Source organism: Equus asinus, chromosome 20 (genome assembly GCF_041296235.1).
Source record: "Equus asinus isolate D_3611 breed Donkey chromosome 20, EquAss-T2T_v2, whole genome shotgun sequence".
Taxonomy (NCBI): Eukaryota; Metazoa; Chordata; class Mammalia; order Perissodactyla; family Equidae; genus Equus; species Equus asinus.
Window position 1 is genome coordinate 132,127 of NC_091809.1, and position 15,609 is coordinate 147,735.

Below are 15,609 nucleotides of genomic sequence, written 5' to 3' on the forward strand. Positions count from 1 at the left end.
GAGATCGTAAAGAAGTAGAAATGGTGAGGAGACCTTATGAGTACACACCAGAAAAGGATCCACGAGAATATTACAATCTATGAACGCATCAGGTACACTTCCCCAAATGATGAAGGAAGGAAAACATGTGACCTGCCAAGGTGGAATTGTCAGACTGCTAAGAGATCACACGATCAGTGTGCATCAGGGGAATGCCTGGGCAACTTCAACATGAGAGGGCCTCCCGGACGTTCTCTGGGGAAAGTCCACCCATTCGGCCATATCCACAAAAGATAAGAGATAAAACCCGGGATAAGCTTAAAGGAAAGAAACCGGTGTCTAGAGGGAATGTAGTAGACCCTTCAAGTCCTTGGAGAAAGTTAGAAACCGACAAGAAATCCAGAGCAAGGAAAACTATCCTACCTGGAAAGGGGGACTAGTCAGATTGGGATGAGACGGCTCTGAAACACTGTGTGCATTGAGGTTGTCAGGACAACTTAGAATCTGAGGGTGTTTATGACATCACGGTGAACATGTCACCCAAGATGGCCGCATGTTTACAGTCCGAGGATTGGCCTAGTCTAGGACACTCAAGTGAGAGATACCCAGAAACAGCTTTTCCAAACAAAAACTTGAAAGGATCAAACAGACTCTGATTCAAGGGAGAAGAAAGGAATCATTGGGAACAAGCGATAATAAATGGACAAGCACAGAGAGGAGAACATTGTCACCTACTCAAGTAGATGGTGAGGTCGTGCAGATTCAATCTTGGAACTTGATTTGAAACAAGAGGCCAGACTTGGGGCTTATCAGACCTACATTGTCCTTCTGCCTTACTCATAATCCCAACTACAGAATGATCTCTTGGGGACGTTGAAGAGAAGAATCGAGGACTCCTTTCATAGGCCCCTAACATCCTTTGAAGAGAACCCTACCTTTTCATAGCTCTGGCCTCACGGGGGCCCACTGGTTACATGCTAAGTTTTCCCAAGAGATCTCTTTGAAGCCTTGAAGGCATGGACGCCTGTCATGCTTGGGGTATGTAGCTTGGTTTGGAAGGGCTCTAGAAGTGTGCTGAAAAGCACCCTTTTCCAGAGGGCTTCATTCCTGTGTGAAGGCTGCCCTCCCAGGCTACAGTGCTCAGTTGGGCTCCAATGAAATTAACTCCCCATCTCTTGCCGTAGAAGGAGTACTGATTCTGTGTTTTGACACCATATGGAAGGAGATTGACTGAAAACTAGAACATTACCATGATATTTAAAGAAAAATACACATGCCAGAGCTGAGGATGTCAATCAAACAGTAACAGACTCTGTAGAAATAAAGTAAGCCAGTATCTAGACGTAATCTAGGGGAGCGTTCAAGGTTCAGGGCTGAACGTCGAAACTTCCCAAATCCAGGGAAAGAGACGGAAGGATTTCTCACCTGGAGAGAGGAATTCATCAGACTCATCGAATTTGTCTCGGAACCATTGTGTCCGTGAAGGTGGTTTCCAGGACAACGTCTAACCTGGAGTATCTCATCTCACAATGTCAAATGAACCAAGATGGACACATGTCCTCAGTTCTCAGTTGGACGTAAGCTAGGATAGCAAAGATTCCTTCAACTGACAGATGGAAATTCAAAGACAACATCCAACAATCACCAAAGCACCTACACGTCGGCCTACAGAACATATGGTGATTAAAAAAATACAGAATTCCTAACCTAGAATGAAGGAGAACCCACTGATAAGCATATCGAAGGGAGATAGAACAGAAAGACCACTACGATTAGACTAAGGAAAGAAAACAAGCTCCCAGAAAATGGAAGGCAAACAGAAATCACACCTGAATACTCCACAGTGAATGAAGTCAGTGTTTACAAAGAGTCTGCTTGAACGTCTTTTGGGAGTTTTGATTTTACATGAATTGTTTGCCATAACCCAGCATTATAACATCCTATACGTTTCAGATCTACATCCTCATAGATTTAGACTTCTGTGTACGTTACATCATCTTCACCACCGTAAGCCTAATTACAGGCCTCACCACACACTTGTGTCAAATCAAGTATTTCTCCCTCTGGGCCCCGCCACCTTTCGCTCTGGGAACCACAAATCCCATGTCACGTTCTACCTGTTTCTTGGTCCTTTTTTTCCTCTTCTCCTTGTAAGTGAGACCCTATGGTATTTGACCTACCTTCTGGGGCTTGTTTCCATTCCCCTAAAACCCTCAGGAGCCATTCTGTTGGTCACAAATGGCTGGAAGGCATCTGTTCCTGCAGCTGAGTGCTATGCCATTGTGTGGCTATAGCCCATCTTTCTTGTCCATTCGTCCCTTGATGGGCACCAGGGAGGCTTCCCTGTCTTCGATATCGGGAGTAAGGCTGTGGTGAGCACAGCGGTGCACGGATCTCTGTGCATTAGCGTTTCCAAGTTCTTTGGATATATATGCCACAGAGGAATACCTGGATCATGTGGTAGATGGATTCTGAATATTCTGAGGCAATTCCACACCACTTCGGGTAGTGGCTGCACCGGTTTACACTCCCACCAGCAGTGCAGGAGGCTTGCCTTCTCTCCACCTCCTCTCTGAAACTTGTTGGTTCCTGTCTTCATCCTTATAGCCATTTTGACCACTGTGAGCTATCTCAGTGCCGTTCGTATTTGCATTGAGCAGAGACTTAATGATGATGAGCATGTTTTCATACAGCCTGGGCCATCTATCTTCCTGGGAGAAATGTCTGTTTCCATCTTTTGCCCAGGATTTATTTGGCTCGTTGTTTTTTCTCCTGAGGAGACATATGACTTCATTGGATCTTTTGGCTATTCACCCCTTCTCTGATGTGTGGTTTGCAAACCTGCTTTCGCAGTTGTTGTGACGTCTTTGCACTGAGTCCATGGTGTCGTTGGCTGGGCAGAAGCTTCTGCATGGGATGGAGTCCCGCTTGTTTCTTGTTTCCTTTGTTGCCCTTGCCCAGTCACACATGCTTCTTCCAAATAGGCGGCCAAGCCAGATGGCAAAGAGCAAGCTGCCTGCGTTTTCTCCTCGAAATGTCACGGTTTCAAGTCTTCCATTCAAGGCCTTAATCCATTTCGAGGTGGTGTGTGTGCCTGGTATACCATCACGGTCTACTCTCATTGTGTTACATTTGGCCATGCAGTCTTTCCAGCACCATTTCCTGTCTAGAGTCTCTTTTCTCCGCTTTCTCCTCTTGGCTCCCTGGTCGAAAATGAGATGTCCATAGGTGTGTGAGTTGATTTCTGGGCTCTCGATTCTGTTCCATGCATCTGTGTGCCTCCTTTGCAGGCCAGGCTGTGCTGTTTTGGTACCTAGCTCTTCGTCCTATATGTGGCAGTAAGAAAGTGTGATAATTGCTGCTTTGTTTGTTTTCCCCAGGATTCCTTTTGCTATTCAGTGTCCTTAGTTGCTGGATAGAAACTTTAGGATTCTCTCTTCTATTTCTGTGGGAAAGATTGCTGCAACTTTGACTGGGACTGCATGGAATCCAGACATTGCTTTGTTGACAAAAGTAATCTGTAACCAATCTGTAAATGAAACTTTGGGTGAGCTTATTCTGAGCTTCAATCTGAGGATTATAACCCAGGGCCTTTCTACCCAAAGGAAGAAAGAGCATCATAGAAGTGGGGTGCACAGACTGGTTGTATTCCCCTCATAGAGGATGTTTCACATAGGATTGAAATGTCCCATTTACAATAGTTGCGAGACTGCTCTGTTGGCACAGCGATTGATGGAAATAGCAGGTAGGTCTTCTGTCTCAGTGAACCCAGTAGTGTGGCGGTCTGTTGTCACCAGCTGACTGGTCACAGGTGAGCTGGGTGGTCAAAGGTGAGTGCAGCAATCAGTTCCTAGCCTAGGGAGAAATGCTTCTCCCTAAAGAAATGCTAATGTGGGGGGAAGTTGCACCTTTATCTCAAGGGCCATAGGAAATGTCTAAGCAGATATGCAATGCATGCTAAATAGCCATAGTCAGGCCCTTTTGGAAAAAACAAAATCAGGCCGAATTAGGTTTACACCAAATGGCTTCCTCATGTAGTCCAATATATCCAATTGCTTCCCATTTTTATTTGTCAGCTTTATGCCGTATGGACGTTTCAAGTGTGTCCGTTGTTCCATTCCAAGGGCACGGAATAGCCTTGCGTTTCCTTGTGTCTTGTGGAATTTCTTTCCCCAAAACTTTGCTAGTTTTTGGTTTCCATCACTTTCTCCTGTTTGTCCAAGGTTATTCGCAGATATCATTTTCTTCTCACTGGCATGGGTTTTTTTTGAGGTTCAGCTTTTCTATTCTTTGCAACTTTTAATTGGTTTTGTTTGGCAGAAGTTTATGGCTGTGCTCAAATCTGCTGGCTGTGCTGCTCTCTTTGCTGAGGAAGAGTGGCACTGTCTAACATCGCTTCCCATCTGCCTCTACACTACCTCGCACGCCTGACCCAGAATGGCTGGACGAGCGTTGAGGAGGCTCACCCCCAGGATTCCACGTGGCCGACCCTGGCCTGCCAACCCAGAACACGTGGACTTCACCGCTGGCCCACTGTCTGGACCCTTTCGTGCTCCATTGGCAACCTGCGGTTGAGTGGAATGTGACTTGAATATGCTACTTGAACCCAACTCTGGCCCTGTGTAAATGAGGCCAGGTTGTTTCTGTGGCCCACTGTGATGTCGGAGGATTTTTCAGAATCGTGTCTCCTCTGTCCAGTCTAGCTTGGTGGACACAGGGTTTCAGAGCACGCGTGGAGCAGTCTCATAACTCACCCTTCCCAGTTAGGCCAGGTTAGACCTTCCCTGCAGTTTTTGGGGTCGTGACTTTCCTGGACTTTCAATCGTTCAAGCAGAGGCTGTCTAAAGACTGACATCTTTCACTGTGGATTATTGAGATGTGATTTCTGTTGGCCTTCCATTTTATGGGACCCTGTTTGCTTTTCAATGTTCTAATCATCATGTTCTTTATGGGCTTGTGCTTTGACATGCTTATCAGTGCGTTCTCCTTCACTCCATTTTAGGAATTTTGTATTTCTTTAATCACCATATGTTCTGTAGGCCAAGGTGTGAGTCCTTTCGTGATTGTTGGGTGTTGTCCTGGAATTTTCATCGTTCACTTGAGGGTATCTTTGCTATCCCAGCCTAGGTCCAACTGAGCACTGACTACACGTGGTCATCTTGGTTCGTTTGACATTGTGAGATGATAAACTCCAGGTTCAAGGTTATCCTGGTAACCACCTTCACGGGCCCAATGGTTTCGACACAAATTAGATGAATCTGATGAATTTCTCTCTGCAGGTGAGAGACCTTCTGTCCCTTTTCTGGATTTGGGAAGTTTCGAGCTTGACCACTGATCCTTGAACTTTCCACTAGATTACGTCTAGATACTGGCTTACTTTATTTCTACAGGGTTTGTTATTTGTTTGATTTACATCCTCAGCTGTGGCATGTTTATTTTTCTTTAAGTATAATGGTAATGTTCTAATTTTCTGCCATCCTCTCTACGTGTGGTTTTGAAACACATTATCAATACTCCTTCTACGGTAAGAGATATGGGGAGAGAATCTCACTGATCCCACTGAGCCCTGTAACCTGGGAGGCCAGCCTTCACAAAGGATGGAAGCCCTCTGCAAAAGGGTACTTTTCAGCACACTTCTAGAGCCCTTCCAAACCAAGAGACATACCCATGCATGGCAGGGGTCCATTCCTTCAAGGCATCAATGAGCTCTCTTGTGACATATTGGCATTACCCAGTGGGCCCCCATGACTTGAGAGCTGTGGAAAGTGAGAATTCTCTTCAAGAATGCTAGGGGCCTAGGAAAGGAGGCCTCAATTCTTCTCTTCAATGTCCTCAATTGATCAGTCTTGACTTTGTATTATGGGTAAAGCAGAAGGACAACGTAGGTCTGATAAGCCCCGGGTCCGGCCTCGTTTTTCAGAACACATTTCCAGCTTGAATCAGCATGGCCTCCCCAGACTTCCGTAGATGACAATGTTATCCTCTGAGTACTTGACCCTCTATTGTCTCTTCTTCCCAATGATTCCTTTCTCATCCCTTGAATTAGCGTCTCTTTGATGTCTTCAAGTTTCTGTGCCCGGTTTGTGTTTGGAAAAGCTGTTTCTGTGTACCTCTCACTTGAATATCCTAGCCCAGGCCAATCCTAGAGCTGGAAACCTATGGCCAACTTTGGTGACATGGTCACCGTGATGTCATAAACACACTCAGAATTCTAAGTTGTCCTGACAACCTCCATGCACACAGTGTTTCAGAGCCATCTCATACCAGTCTGACGGCTCCCCCTTTCCAGGTGTGATAGTTTTCCTTTTTCTGGACTTCTTGTCGGTTTCCAACTTTCTCCTCAAACCTTGAAAGATCTACTACATTCCTTCTAGACAGTGGTTTCTTTCCTTTAAGATAGTCCTGGGATTTATCTCTTATCTTTTGTGGATGTGGCCAAATGTGTGGACTTTCCCCACAGAAAGTCCTGGAGTCCCTGTGAAGCTGAAGTTACCCAAGCAATCCTCTGATGAGCAATGATCATGTCAACTCATAGCAGTCTGGTGTTTCCACCTTGGCAGGTCAGATGTTTTCCTTCCTTCATCATTTGGGGAAGTGTACCTGATGTCTTCATAGATTGTAATATTCTCATGGTTCATTTCCTGGTGTGTATTCATAAGGTATCCTCACAATTTCTACTTCTTCATGATCTCTGTCGTCACCATACCTTGAAATCTATATTTCCTAATGCTCCTAATCGGATCTGCACCTGAGATGCCAGCCTGCCAGTCCCAGGCCGCCCAAGTGGAATACGGACACTTACCCACTACACCAGAGGGCTGGCCCTGAATTGGACTTTTGGACCAACCTTTGGCTTGAACTTGGGAAGATGTTGGTCTGCATTGATTATTCGTAAAGGTAATTAGCAGTAACACCGTGGACAGCAGCATTTTCAGTTGGCTCAGGAGTTTAGCACGGGTCATGTTCTGTTGGTAGTGTCCTCTTCATCTCTTTGCAATGGTCTACCTTTATGTTGCATCATTAAGCATTTAGAGGTGATTATCAATCCTTTGAAGTTCATAATCTCTAAACTCTTTCAGCCTGCAAACTTTATCCCTTAAACCTGCTTGCCTTTATGGAGTTTTGATTTTAGGTGAATTGATTTCCATAACCTAGCATTAGAAAATCCTATAGCTTTCAGATTTACATCCTCATAGATTTAGACTTCTGTGTATGCTACATCTTATTCCCCACAGTAAGCCTAATTACAGGCCCACACCCCACACTTGTGCCTAATCAACTCTTTCTCCCACCGTCCACTGCCACCCGTTCCCTCTGGGAACCACCAATCCCATATCACTTTCTACCTGTTTGTTGGTCCTTATTTTAATCTTCTGCTTGTAAGTGAGATGCGATGGTATTTGATTTCTCCCTTGGGCTTGTTTCAGTTCCCCTCCCACCCTCAGGAGTGATTCTGCTGTCACAAATCGCTGGACTGCACTCTTTCTTACAGCTGAGTGTTTTGCCTTTGTGTGGATATAGCCCAACTTCCTTCTCCATTGGTCCTTTGATGGGCACCAGGGCGGCTTCCAAGTCTTGGATATCGGGAGTAAGGCTGTGGTGAACACAGTGGGGCACGGATCTGTGTGCATTAGTGTTTCACAGTTCTTTGGATAAACACGCTGGAGAGGAATCGCTGGATCATATGGTAGATGTATTTGGAAATTTCTGAGGCAATGTCACATGGCTATGCCTAGTCCCCTCACCGGTTTGCACTCCCACCAGAGGTGCAGGACTCTTCCCTTCTCTCCACCTTCTCTCTGACACTTGTTGTTTCCTGTTTTGTTCCTTATAGCCATTCTGAACACAGGGAGCTGTCATCTCATTGCCGTGAGGATTTGCGTTGGCCTTATACTTAATAGTGTTGAACATGTGTTCATACAGCTGTTGGCCACCTTTCTGTCTTCTTGGGGTAAATCTCTGTTTCCATCTTCTGCCCAGGTTTTAATGGGCTTGTTGTTTTTTCTCTTGTGGAGACGTGTGTGGTCATTGGGTCTTTTGGCTATTCAGCCCTTCTCAGATGTGTGGTTTGAAACATCCTCTCCCTGTTCTTGTGCTGTCTTTGCATTGAGTGGATGGTTTCCCCGGCTGGACAGAAGCTTCTACGTTGGATGGAGTCCTGCTTCTTTCTTCTTTTCTTTGTTGCCCTTGCCCAGTCACACATGCTTCTTCCAAATAGGCGGCTACCCCAGATGGCAAAGAGCAAGCTGCCTGTGTTTTCTCCTAGAAGTTTCACTGTTTCAAGACTTCTGTGAAGGCTTTAATCCATTTCGAGATGGTGTGTGTGCCTGGTGTAACATCATGATCTACTCTTATTGTGTTACATGTGGCTGTGCAGTCTTCCCAGCACCATTTATTTTAGAGACTCTCCTTTCTCCACTGTCTCCTCTTGCCTTCCTCATTGCAAATGTGCTGTCCATATATGTGTGAGTTGACCCTTGTGTTCTCCATTCTGTTCCATTGGGGTTTGTGCCTGTTTTGGGGGCCAGGCTGTGGTGGTTCGGTACCAAGTGCTTCGTCCTACATGTTGAAATCAAAGCGTGAAACGTCCTCCTTTGTTTGTTCTCCTCAGAAATCCTTTGGGTATTCCGGGTCCCTTGTTGCTGGATAGAGACTTTAGGATTTTCTCTTCTGTTTCTGTGGGAAAGATTGCTGAAAATTTGACTGGGATTGCATGCAACTCAGAGATTGCTTTATCCATTACGGACGTTTCAATTGTTTCAGATCTTACATTCCTAGAGCACGGAATACCCTTCTGTTTCCTTGTGTTTTCTGGAATTTCTTTCCCTAAAGCGTTGCTAGTTTTCGGTTTCCATAGCTTGCACCTGTTTGTCTAAGCTTATTCCTAGAAATCTTATTCTTCTTACTTGCATGTTTTTCCCAGAGGTTCAGTTTTTCTATTCTTTGAAACTTTTCATTGCTTTTGTTTTGGCAGATGTTTATGGCTGTGCTCACATCTGGTGGTGATGCTGTTGTATTAGCTGGGCAAGAATAACACTGTCTGACGTTGCTTCCCATCTGCCTCTACACTACCTTGGACGCCTGCCCCAGAATATGTGGACCATCGGTGAGGAGGTTCACCTCAAGGATTCTGCACGGTCTGCCCTGGGTGCCAACCCAGAATTTGCGGACTTCACCACAGCACTACTGGCCAGCACCTTTCATGTTCCATTGGAAACCTGCATTTGATGTGGAATGTGAGTTGAATGTGCTATTTGGGACAAATCTTGCACTGTGTAGACGAGGCCATTTTGCTTTTCTTCTCCACTGTGATGTCAGAGGATTTCTCAGAATTGTGTCTCTGCTATCACGGCAAACTTCATTGACACAGGTTTTAAGAGCCAGGTTTTAACAGTCTCATAACTCACCCTTACCAGTTAGCCTAGGTTTGACATTTGCTACAGTTTTTGGGTTTGTGACTTTCTCTGTCTTTCGAACGTTCAGGGAATGTCCAAAACGGACACCTTTCATTGTGGATTATTCAGGTGTGATTTCTGTGTGCCTTCCATTTTCTGGGACGGTTTTTTGTTTTCCATGTCATAATTGTTGATATGGGCTCAGCGAGCTGAAGACTCGAATGAAAGATTTCTCGGATATTGAAGGTCTGGCACTGGTGCTCTTTTATTTAGAGAATAGTATGGGATAGCATGGGACAGTACCCATGGGTAGTGAAGAGTTGCTGCTGCTCTCTGGGGATGGGACCTATGAGCAGTCAAAGCTCCTGCTGCTTCCCTGAGTTGAGGGTTAGGGCTAGTTTTATAAGTCATGGGTACATGATTTATTTTTACTGGAAAAAGAAATGATGTGGTAAAATGTCTTTAAATGATTTCAGTGTAGATGGGGTCTGCTTATTGTGCAGTCATATAACTTTAGATACGGATCTGGCCCTGTAGATCAGCATGTAGGTGAGGATGCCCTGAGCTTCTCTCCCTGAGTCAGCCCTAATTCCACCTGCTCATATAGTTTGGCATGTAGGCCAGATCACCTTGGGCTTCCCTAGCTGGGGCAGCCTTAATCCATATCATAAACACCCCCTGAACCCATTTGGACTGGAGAGGTTTGGGGATATGGACGATGGTCAGTCTTCTGTAACTACTTATGGCTGTACAAGGTTGCAGAGCTGTCCCTAAATGGGGTCATAGGTACAGGTAGGATTTTCAGTGGACTGGAAGCCTTCACCTGTGGAGTTCAAGGCTGACAAGGTATACAGAGCCTCTGGAGACGAGAGAATCATTTGACGAGAGGTGGTCCAGGAGGTGAAACTTTTTTCACATGCGGAAGACAGACAATGAAACAGACAACAAACTATAATAAGAAATACAAGCAATATGTTTAACCCAATGTATAACGTATTGAAGTAGTGCAGAAACCTGGTCCTGACTTGGAGTTCAACCAATCGTTTAGAGTTAGGGTTGATAAGATACGGATTTAATTTGGTGGTTGGGATAGAAAGCCAGAAATATTTTGACGGTAGTCAGGAATATAGACACAACATTCAGTTTTTATAATGGCATAGGTGCCCCCTTGTGCTGCTGTCAAGACATCCAGTGTCATTTGGATTTGGAGGACTGCCTTACACATTTGGGATGCTTCTAAATTGAGCAGAGAAATGCTATGTTGTGCATCATTTAATGCCTTCATAGTAAATTTGTTTAGGACTTCCATGTGCAAGACGACACTTTCAATTCCTAATTGGGGAAGAAAAATTGCAGAAAGATGGTCATACCAGTGGAAGACAGACCTGTTCAGCGCTGCTGCAGGTTGGGTAGGATAGCAGACGGAGATGTAGTAAATGTAGTTCTACCCTGCATCCAGACAAAGCCTACTGTGCATCATGCAATCCACTTAGGTGGCAGCAAAGGCCATAAATTGCAGCCGCATAGCCACTGAGCACCATTAGAGACTAACCAAAGTGTGCTGGGCTGTCTATCCCAGTCAGTCCCAAGCCAATCAGTACTTTTATAAGACTATGATATAAGAAAACACATGTAACAGCGAATTTTTCCCATAGGTCGGCTGTTATTAGGCCATGTATCACGTGTGATTGGTTTGTTCCCAACAAAGAGTGAAATTTTACTGAGTTGACCACTAGTAGGAGTGAACCAAATACATTCATCCCAAATTTCATATGGTCCAACCTGTGTGTATCGATAAGTTGGGGACTTTACCTTTGGAACTTGTTGTTTCTGATCCACCTGTGACAAGGCAAATCTAGTTAGTATTTGGGGAGTAGTTTTAAAGGAAAATGTTTGCTTGTGGCCAGGGAACTCGCAGGTGTCAGACATAGATGAGCACAAGGAGACATTACGATTAGTAATAGATGAATCTTGTGGATGAAAAGAGCTAGAATCTAATATCCATGAATGCCTACTATAGCTTCTACAGAAACATAATTTTTTCTCTCTTAAATCACCCTCATTTTTACAAAAGATAGCCAAATCAGGATTAACAGGTTTGCAAGTAAAGTGTAGTTTCAATACAACTTCCTCCAATTATTTACATAACAGCTACAAGAATAGCAATTGTTTATACAGGCTTTTTAAAGTATGCTTTGCTGGAAATTTTTATGAGGAATCTCGGATTGAACTGTGAAGGCCTCTAGAGGCCAGAAAAGCCAAGTCAAGGATTTGCCATCAGATTTTGCCTGCAGTACTTACAGATTTGAGTGGAGTTCTCTTTCAGGTCCCCCAAAGTATTCGGAGGTTACTTGCACCTGCCAGATAAGCACGCTTCCTTACTTAACAGGTAAGATTGCCAGAATCTCTGTAAACAAGGTACCATGCCCATGTTTCCAAGTGGCTGTATTCCAGAAAGTCCAATCTTTGTTCCTGAAATGCTGTCTTGTCTTATCTGACCCTGTATGTTTCAAATATGACATTCCAGTAAAAGCCTTCGTAATATAACCAACGTGACCTGCTATAAGGAGAACAGATTCTTGTGGAACTTATGCAAATGTTGCCACGAAATGACCATACTCAGTAACAAAGAGTTTGACAATTCCTTAGGGATAAGGCAGGGAGAAAAAGATAAATGTCTCAGTTTTGATCATAACGGTATAATTTCACCAAATTGCTGTAAGTCAAAGTTAGCATAAGAGAAAAGAGAAAAAGATTTCCTTCATTATGAGAAAACAAAACAACACATCAAAACTCAACAATATTTCAAACAGAAGTCCTAAAAAATTATAATCGTCCTCATCAGTTCACACAGTCCTGTATAATCAATTCTTGAGCTAAATCTGTCCTTAGCAGACCGAGGAGCTTAGTTTCTGTTAGAATTCTGTAGTTTCTTGCTCAGCTCAGTTTTACAATCTGAAAGTTTATCAGAAACCTGTAGTTTAGATCGTCTGTGTCAGAATCCTTTCCCGGAATATCTCGGAAGATGAAACATATTTGCAAAAGAAAAAAGCATCAGAGAAAAACAACAATTATCTGCAAATGGACAAAGGACACAAAAGGGCAATTGACAAAGAAACTTGGATGCTTCTGTGACATATGACCCTTCCAGATAATAAGTGGACTTATGACTGATAACCAGGAAAGATAAGAAGCTTAGGAATGCTATATAATTTTAAGACATCTATATTAATAACATTTACCCATCTAATACCACCTAAGAATATCTATCATCACTTGTTTCACAGTTTCCCATGTAATTTAATAGAAAAAATAAGCCTAATTAGTTTAATGTTTTCCTCCTTACAGGAACAGAGAGCAAATTTCTTTGAGAAGTCTCAGGGGCCTTCTGAAAATCCTCAGAGTAATTTCTCTTCTGTCCACCAGGTCAAAAGAAAGACTTCATTAAGCATTTGAATATTTTTGAGGGAGAAGCTTGTCAAAACATATCCAAAGTTTTTAAAATGCTTCTTCAAATAGGAAACAACACTCACTGTGAAACAATGCTCAGGTATCTATTCAAAGTGATGACAGAAAGAGTCAAAAATCTTAAGAGTGACCTCAGTCATTATTTTCACAAAAGACATTTCTCTCTTAGGTAGACTTACTCAAAGGAACAGCTTTTATAACGTCTTTATCAAGAGCAGATCCAAAGTTCAAGAAAAAGTATCCTTTTAGAGAAAACCAAATTTCAATTTCTGCACCTACTTATTTTGAACATTCAAACTCATTCACTTAATTGAACTTACTTTAGTCTACTTGAGTAGGCATAAAACTCTTTTCAGAATTTCTACTTCCCAAACCTTCTACAACTTTCTTTTTCATTTTCAGAATGTGTCAACTCTTTTTTTCCTTTCTAGTACATTAGGACAAATTTATCTTTCTTCACCCATCAAACAAAAATATTTCCATTCTTTATACCTTTTTTACTGAAAGCATACACTTTAACTTCCCTGAATACAGAGCTCTTTTCCTTATTAATTTCCAGTAGCTTTAATTCCATAAGTTAATGAGAACTTTTAAGCCTTAACAGATCTATTAAACACAAAAAAGTAAGCAATTATGAATTGTCTTTTATATCAGCATTCTACACACTTCATAACTTTGGAAACATGTAGCTTTACAATAAAACACAGGCATGCTTTTTGATACACCCACACGCTTTTAGCCTCTTCAAGAAGAAGCCCAAAGTAGATAACTTAGATATGTTTATTAATAATGATTCAGTGTGTCATCCTATCCAAAAATGACCTGCATATTCATCTTTTTATCATTTAACTTAACTTTGCAAAAGTCAAGATTGTTACACAGAAAAATTTTGAAGCTGTTTTGTTTCAACAAGTATACTGACCATAAAAGTTATTGTACTCACCTTTATAAGTTTTATGTATTTAAACCATTTGTTTCCAACAACTATGTTCAGATTTCCTATGGAAACCTCATGAGGAATTAGACAAAACGGGTCATCATTTAAAGCTATTATTTTACTGACAAATTTAAGAAAGTGAGCTTATATGACTAGATAACCCAGGCTGAATGCCTGCATTCTATGCAAATACCGACAACTCTGACAAGAAGATAATTTTCAATCAAACCAACAAACTTTAACAAGCTTTCATTTACCAAAGGTTAATTCTCATCACGTTAACTTTGCAAGGCACTGAGTTAATTTCTACTACATTTAGAATTTATGTAGGCACTTTCTTTAAGCCAACTAAACAGAGATCTTAATTTTGGCCAGACCATCCAGGGGTAAAAATATCACACGTATAATGTACACATAGACACACATAGACAGAGACTGTACAACCATTGTTTTAAAAACTACTCCAGTGAATCAGGTACAAAAATATAAAGCTCACCAGTTATGAATCCACACTTTCTTTTGAGCCTTTTTACTAATAGTTATGGAGAAGACCCTCGAGATGCTACACTTTTTGCAAGGGCACACTTATGACCATTTATCCTTTCCCTTCCTTTTTTTTTTCAGTCTTAATAATGAGTGATGGGTTACATAGTAGTTCCTTCAGAGGGGGAATGAGAATCCTTTTCATGATAAAGGAAGTAGGTGGAATCTGAACTGCCTCTAGAGCTGTCTTTCCAGTCTTGCAAGGATTTTGTAAGGACAGTTGCTCTTGATTTCTCAGAAACTGGACTGAAACTTGAAGGACGTTCTAGGTTGATCTACCTGTCCAACTGCACCAGAAAGGCACAGAGATACATCACAAATTTTCTCCCAGATGAAGTTTCTGGGGCATACCCATACAATTGAAAGTGTTTCTAATTAGTTAGAATGACCCTAAGTGGTGAGTCTCTTGGGATGCTTACGTCATTCCCCATGGCAGTAAAGCCAGTGTCGGACTGACAGTGAACTGGACAAGGGTGCAGTGCCTACAAAGGCCTGGAACATGCTGGAGGCTGGGGCTCCCAGTAGCCGGGTTGAGAGTTAAGTCCCTTGCAAAATATTTTCAAGATTTTCAATTTTACAGAATGTCCAGGTTCTGGTCAAGTCCAGCCTGAACTTAAGCTCGACTTGGTGACAACAGAGGACATGATGAGCAAAACAAAGAAATTAAAAGAAGACACCAGACCTCACTCTCATGGCCGTTCCCAGAGGGTTATCATGATAAAAGTCACACAACAGTTCCCATGCTGAGGCACACTACCCGAGCATGACAGTTCACAGAATAAATCACAGGTCTGCTACCCTCATAGCCAACTCAGTAGGTGACTAAAATACTCAATGAGTCAACCGCCAACAGAGGGCACCCTACTTGGCGGTCGTCGGGGTGATCAGGCCCAGAAAGCCAAAGTTTGGGCTCCCAGTGTTGGAGGACTTGACTGTTGAAAGATTTCTTTGTTTCCCGGTTGCAAAGCTCAAAAGGAGACGAAAATGGCCATTGTAACTCTAAGAAAGATGAAAGAGACAGGTCCATTACCCTGAAAATCCCCCCTGAACCTAGGGAAGCATCCTACCTGTTGTTCCTACTGTGGGGGTGCCTATAGCAAGGGGTGATGGGGGTGTCCCCCAGAATTGCATCCCTTGGATACCTTCCCTGCTATGCCTGGCAGTAACAGGTGCCTGGTGAACATCTTTCCTATTCTGCCTGGAAGTAATAGCTGCCTGGTGAGTGGTCCCCAAGACAAAAGGAGAAGTTTAAGAGAGAACATGATGGAGAGAAATAGTGAAGAAGTT